We start from the raw sequence: 7,263 nt of genomic DNA, 5'->3' as shown, positions 1-7,263 counted from the left end.
GCAAAATAAGATTACATCAGATAGATCTCCATGAAGATCAAGGAGAACTTTGTATTGAAGACCCAAGAGAGAGAAGAAGCCATCTAGTTACTAGCTATGGACCCGTAGGTCTATGGTGAACTACTCATGCATCATCGGAGAGGTCATGGTGTTGATGAAGAAGCCCTCCGTGTCCGAATCCCCCTCCGGTAGGGCACCAGAACGTGCCCCAGATGGGATCTTGCGGAGACAGAAGCTTGCGACGGCGGAAAAGTGATTACGATGCTCCCCTGTTATTTTGGGAATATTTGGGAATTTATAGGCGCAAGATCTAGGTCAGGGGACCTCCAGGGGGCCCACAAGCCTGCATGGCCCGCCCCTGGCCGCGGGGTGGGTGCTTGTGGGGCCCCTGGGGTTCTTCTGTCTTGGCTCCCAAGTCCCCCGATCTTCTTCCGTTCCAGAAAAAATCTTTTTGGGGATTTTCTTCCGTTTGGACCCCGTTTCAAAATCTCCTCTGAAAGGGGTCAAAAACATGGAAAAAAACAAGAACTGACACTTGGCACTGGATTAATAAGTTAGTCCCAAAAAATAAATAAAAGGCATGCAAAACATCCAAAGTTTGACAAGATAATAGCATGAAACCATCAAAAATTATAGATACGTTGGAGACATATCAAGCATCCCCAAGCTTAACTCTTGCTCGTCCTCGAGTAGGGAAGTGATAAAGAATGAATTTTTGATGTGGAATGCTACCTAGCATAGTTGTCCTTTGCAACTTCTTTCACGTGGCATGAATGTTCAGATCCGTGCAATTCAAAACAATAGTTTGCTATTGACATGAAAATAGTAATACTTCAAGCAAACTAGCAGAGTAATCATGAACTTTCAAAATAACAAGGCCAAAGAAAGTTATCCCTACAAAATCATATATTCTGGCTATGCTCCATCATCCTCACACAATTAATGTAAATCATGCACAACCCCGGAATTGGCCAAGTAATTGTTTTCGCACTCGTACTTTCTCAAACTTTTTATAACTATCACGCAATACATGAGCGCGAGCCATGGATATAGCACTATAGGTGGAATAGAGTGTGGTGGTGGTTGTGAGACCAAAAAGGAGGAGATGGTCACATTGACTCGGCGTATCAATAGGCTATGGAGATGCCCATTAACAGATATCAATGTGAATGAGTAGGGATTGCCATACAAAAGATGCACTAGAGCTATAACTATGTGAAAGCTCAAGAGGAAAACTAGTGGGTGTGCATCCAACTTGCTTGCTCACGAAGACCTAGGGCAATTTTGAGGAAGCCCATCATTGGAATATACAAGCCAAGTTATAAAACTAAGATTCCCACTAGCATATGGTAGTGACAAAGCAAGAAGCTCTCAATCATGAAGGAATGGTGCTAATATGAAGCAAAAGTGTGGAAAAAGATAGTAGCATTGTCCCTTCTCTCTTTTTCTCTCATTTCTTTTTCTTATTTGGGCTCTTGGGCCTCTTTTTTTCTTTTCTCACTTTTTTTGGGCTCTTTGGCCTCTTTTTTTGTTTCCTCACATGGGACAATGCTCTAATAATGATGATCATCACACTTTTAGTTACTCAAAGCTCAATGATCACAATGATGATGACTCCATAAGAAATGCCTCCGGCAGTGTACCGGGATGTGCAACGATCTAGTATGATCACGCAATGGCAATATGAGTGTGACGGCACAAATCATAAGACGAAACGGTGGTAGTTGCATGGCAATATATCTCGTGATGGCTATGAAAATGCCATAGTAGGTAGGTATGGTGGCTGTTTTGAGGAAGGAATTTGGTGGGTTTGTGCACCGGTGAGAATTGCGCGGCACTAGAGAGGCTAGCAATGGTGGAAGGTGAAAGTGCATCTATACCATCGACTCAACATTAGTCATAAAGAACTCACATACTTGTTGCAAAAGTTTTTATTAGTAATCGAAACAAAGTGCTAAACGCATAGTCCGAGGGGAAGGGTTGGTAGGTGTAAACCATCGCGCAATCCCGACCCCAACACAAAGGATGACAATCAATAGATCAATTATGCTCCGACTTCCTAACATAGCGGTTCACCATACGTGCATGCTACGAGAATCACTAACTTAAACACAATTATTTCTAGATTCACAACACCCTACTAACATAGCTTTTAATATTCCTGAATCCATGTCTCAAAACTAATTGAGAGGAACCGAAACTTTTCTTTCTACTCAATGCACATGAAGATGGGGGTTTTTGCATCCTCTTTGGGTACCTAGCACATGGGACCACTTTCATAGCATAATCCAACTACCAAATCACGCACCACCGTGCTCTAAAGATATAAGTGAAGCACAAGAGCAAAAGTATCTAGCTCAAAAAGATATAAGTGAAGCACTAGAGCAAAAGTATCCAGCTCAAAAGATATAAGTGAAGCACTAGAGCAAAAGTATCTAGCTCAAAAGATATAAGTGAAGCACTATGAGCATTCTAGCAAAATCACGATGAGTGCATGTCTCTTTCTCTCAAAAAGGTGTGCAGCAAGGATGATTGTGACACAACAAAAAGAAAAGACTCCTAAGATACAAGACGCTCCAAGCAAAACACATATCATGTGGTGAATAAAAATATAGCTCCAAGTAATGTTACCGATGGATTGAAGACGAAAGAGGGGATGCCTTCCCGGGGCATCCCCAAGCTTAGGCGTTTTGGTGTCCTTGAGTTTGGCTTGGGGTGCCTTGGGCATCCCCAAGCTTGAGCTCTTTCCACTCCTTATCTCTTTCTCCATGAGAACATCACCCAAAACTTGAAAACTTCACAACACAAAACTTAAACAGAAACTTGTGATAACATTAGTACAAGAAAACAAACTACCACTTCTTTTGGTACTGTAGCAAACTTGAATTCTATCTATATTGATGATGGGCTACTGTATTCTCATTTTTCCATGGCTAGTACACCCCCAATACTAACCATAGTTTCATCAAAACAAGCAACCAACCCAACAAAAACAGAATCTGTCAAAAACAGACCAGTCTGTAGCAATCTGTATACTTCGTGTACTTCTAGTACCTCAAAAACTCTGATAAATTACTACGGTCTGGGGAAAAATCATATCAATCAGAAGCAAAAAGAATCAACTCAAAAGCTCTTTCTCAATAAAAATGAAAAATCATCTTGTGAGCGAAAAGTTTCTTTCTTTTTCCAGCAGGATCAAACAACCATTACCAAGACTAATCATAAAGGTTTTGCTTGGCTCAAACACAAAAAGAAACACAAAAGTCACAATCATAACAGAATTATGATAGTGTGGATGAAACAAAACAGAAAGAAAAAGAATAAAATCATTGGGTTGCCTCCCAACAAGCGCTATTGTTTAACGCCCTTAGCTAGGCATTGATAATTCAATGATGCTCACACAAAAGACAAGAATTGAAGCACAACGAGAGCATCATAAAGCATGTGAAAATTATATCTAAGTCTAACATACTTCCTATGCATAGGCATTTTATAGGAAAACAAATTGGCAAGACAACCAATAGTTACCAAATGCAAGGAAGAAGAAAGAGACAATAGCAATCTCCACAGAACGAGAGGTAATTTGGCAACATGAAAGTTTCTACCACAATATTTTCCTCTCTCATAGTAATTACATGTGGGATCATAATCAAATTCAACAATGTAACTATCACATAGGATATTCTTTTCATGATCCACATGCATGCAAAGTTGACGCTCTTTAAAAATAATGGGATTATCATCAACTAAAGTCATGACTTCTCCAAACCCACTTTCAATAATATTGCAAATATCATATTCATCATGAGGCTTAATTTTTTTTCAAGATCATAAGAAAAATCATCACCCCACTCATGATCATTGCAACAAGTAGTGGACATAGCAAAACTAGCATCCCCAAGCTTAGGGTTTTGCATATTTTTAGCATGATTGTCACTAATAGAATTTATAGTGAAACCATTGCAATCATGCTTTTCATCCAAGGAGCCCTCGTGAATCACTTCATAAATTTCTTCCTCACAATTTTCAGATGCACGCATCTCAAGAAAAACTCCATAAAGATAGTCAAGTGCACTCAACTCACTAGCAATTGGATCAACATAATTGGATCTCTTAAAGAGATTAGCAAGTGGATGAAGATCCATATCAATAGATTTTCAGCAAGCGAAGATGCAAGCATATTGAAGGCACATGGCAACACAAGCGAACCGAAAGCAAGCGAGAGAAAAGGGCGAACGAAAAAGGCAAACGAAAAAGGGAAATTGTGAAGTGGGGGAGAGGAAAACGAGAGGCAACTGGCAAACAAAGTAAATGCAAAATATGAGTTTGCGACACTTACTTGGATGAGTTCTTGACTTGATCTTCCTCCCCGGCAACGGCGCCAGAAATCCTTCTGCTACTTCTCAAACAACAGCGCCATAAATTGACACGTTGACGGAGATTGGGCTTGCGTTGGTTTTTCCCTTGAAGAGGAAAGGGTGATGCAACACATGAGCAGTAACTATTTCCCTCAGTTTGAGAACCAAGGTATCGATCCAGAAGGAGGGTCTCGTCAAGTCCAGAGTACCTGCGCAAAGACAAACAAGCTTTCACCCAATGCTTCAAAGGGGTTGTCAATCCCTTCAAGATTTTTTGCAAAGTGAGATCTAAAGGCGGAAAGTGCAACGAGGTAAAAAGTGTAAGGCTGAAAATATGGTGTGGAGTAGACCCTGGGGGCCATAGTGTTGACTAGAGGCTTCTCTCAAAATAGCAAGTAATACGGTGGGTGAACAAATTACTGTCGAGCAATTGATAGAACCGCGCAAAGTCATGACGATATCTAAGGCAATGATCTAGCATATAGGCATCATGTCCGAGACAAGTAGACCAATACTTTCTGCATCTACTACTATTACTCCACACATCGACCGCTATCCAGCATGCATGTAGTGTATTGAGTTCATGACGAACAGAGTAACGCTTTAAGCAAGATGACATGATGTAGAGGGATAAATCTCAAACCAATGATGAAAACTCCATCTTTTTACCCTTGATGGCAACAACACGATACGTGCCTCGCTACCCCTTCTGTCACTTGGTGAGGTCACCGCACGGTATGAACCCAAAACCAAGCACTTCTCCCATTGCAAGAATCATAGATCTAGTTGGCCAAACAAAACCCACAACTCGAAGAGAATTACAAGGATGTGAAATCATGCATAAGAGAGATCAGAAGAAACTCAAACAAGATTCATAGATAATCTGATCATAAATCCACAATTCACCGGATCTCGACAAACACACCGCAAAAGAAGATTACATCGGATAGATCTCCATGAAGATCATGGAGAAGTTTGTATTGAAGATCCAAGAGAGAGAAGCCATCTAGTTACTAGCTATGGACCCGTAGGTCTATGGTGAACTACTCACGCATCATAGGAGAGGTCATGTTGTTGATGAAGAAGTCCTCTGTGACCGAATCCCCCCTCCGACAGGGCACCAAAACGTGCCCAGATGGGATCTTGTAGAGACAGAAGCTTGCGGCGGCGGAAAAGTGATTACGATGCTCCCCTGATGTTTTGGGAATATCTGGGAATTTATAGGCGCAAGATCTAGGTTAGGGGACCTCCAGGGGGCCCACAAGCCTGCATGGCCCGCCCCCTGGCTGCAGGGTGGGGGCTTGTGGGGCCCCTGGAGCTCTTCTGGCTTGGCTCCCAAGTCCCCCGATCTTCTTCCGTTCTAGAAAAAATCTTTTTGGGGATTTTCTTCCGTTTGGACTCCGTTTCAAAATCTCCTCTGAAAGGGGTCAAAAACATGGGAAAACTGGTACTGGCACTTGGCACTGGATTAATAAGTTAGTCCCGAAAAATAAATAAAAGGCATGCAAAACATCCAAAGTTTGACAAGATAATAGCATGAAACCATCAAAAATTATAGATACGTTGGAGACGTATCAGATGGCAGTTCTTTACCTCCCCTCGTCTTAGAGGGTACAATCTTGGTTTTGGTATCTCTGAGATTCTTCATAGTGATAAGTAGGTAGATAATTCCCAAGTGAACTTAATAATGGGAGCTGAGATCCCCCACAACGGTGCCTGAAAAATATATTGATGACCGCCAACTATAGGGGATCACAACATTCTTCAAGGGAAGTATTTACCCAAATTTATTGATTCAACACAAGAGGAGCCTAAGAATATTTATAAGCCTTAGCAGTTGAGTTGTTAATTCAACCACAACTGGAATATTATTTCTCTGCAGGAAAGTGTTAGTGACACAATAGTTTGATAGTTTTGTTAGCAGTAGTAATAGTAACAATGGTAACAGTGACAGTAGAAATAGAAGTTTTGTTGTTTTCGGAACAATAGTAAGAGCAATAGTAGTAACTTAGGAAGCACAATATGAGAAAAGTGGAGGCATCGAGAATCGATGGATATTTGGATGACGGTAACTATGTAACAGTCACAACCTAGAGCGACACACAACCAGCTACATAATCATATGTAAGGATGTATTCCGTATATAGTAATACATGCTTATAATAAGAGCTTGCATAACATCTTTCATCCAACCCTCCCATGGCTCCTGGGTCTTATTTGAAATCTAAGGGTACTTAAGGCCTCCTTCTGATTGAGAACAAGAACAAAGCATTAACACATACTGAATACATGAACATCTCATACTATAGTCATCACCGGAAATAATCCCAATTATTGTCAACTTGGGGTATCCGGATCATTACACATAGTAGGTGCATACAACTTGCAAGATAGGATCTAAAAGATACTTACGTTCATGAAAATATAATAGGTTCAGATCTGAAATCATGGCACTCGGGTCCTAGTGACAAGCATTAGGCATAGCAAATTCATAGCAACATCAATCTCAGAACATAGTGAATACTAAGGATTAAGGCCTAAAAAATTTACACGATTACATGCTCGATCTCATCCATCTTCATCTACCTCGAGTATGCCTAGAATGAAATTACTCACTCCCGGTGGTGAGCATCATGAGGTTGTCGATGATGAGGACAACAATGATTTGCCCTCTCCAAAGCTCAAAAGTGGCTCGAGCTTTGGCCTCCCGACAAAGAACATGAGGTGGTGGCAGCTCTGTATCATAAAACGTGATGAAACTTCCTGTATTATTTTTTGGGCGAGACAATACATATGGAGTAGGAAGTAGGTCAAACCAAGTTGTGAGTGGACCACAAGAGCAGGGATGCGCCCTGCATCTTGTAAACGACCTCTTGGCCCCCTCCTCCATGTCTCCGTTCCAGTA

Source organism: Hordeum vulgare, chromosome 3H (assembly GCF_904849725.1).
Source record: "Hordeum vulgare subsp. vulgare chromosome 3H, MorexV3_pseudomolecules_assembly, whole genome shotgun sequence".
NCBI classification, from domain to species: Eukaryota; Viridiplantae; Streptophyta; class Magnoliopsida; order Poales; family Poaceae; genus Hordeum; species Hordeum vulgare.
This window is presented reverse-complemented; position numbering follows the sequence as displayed.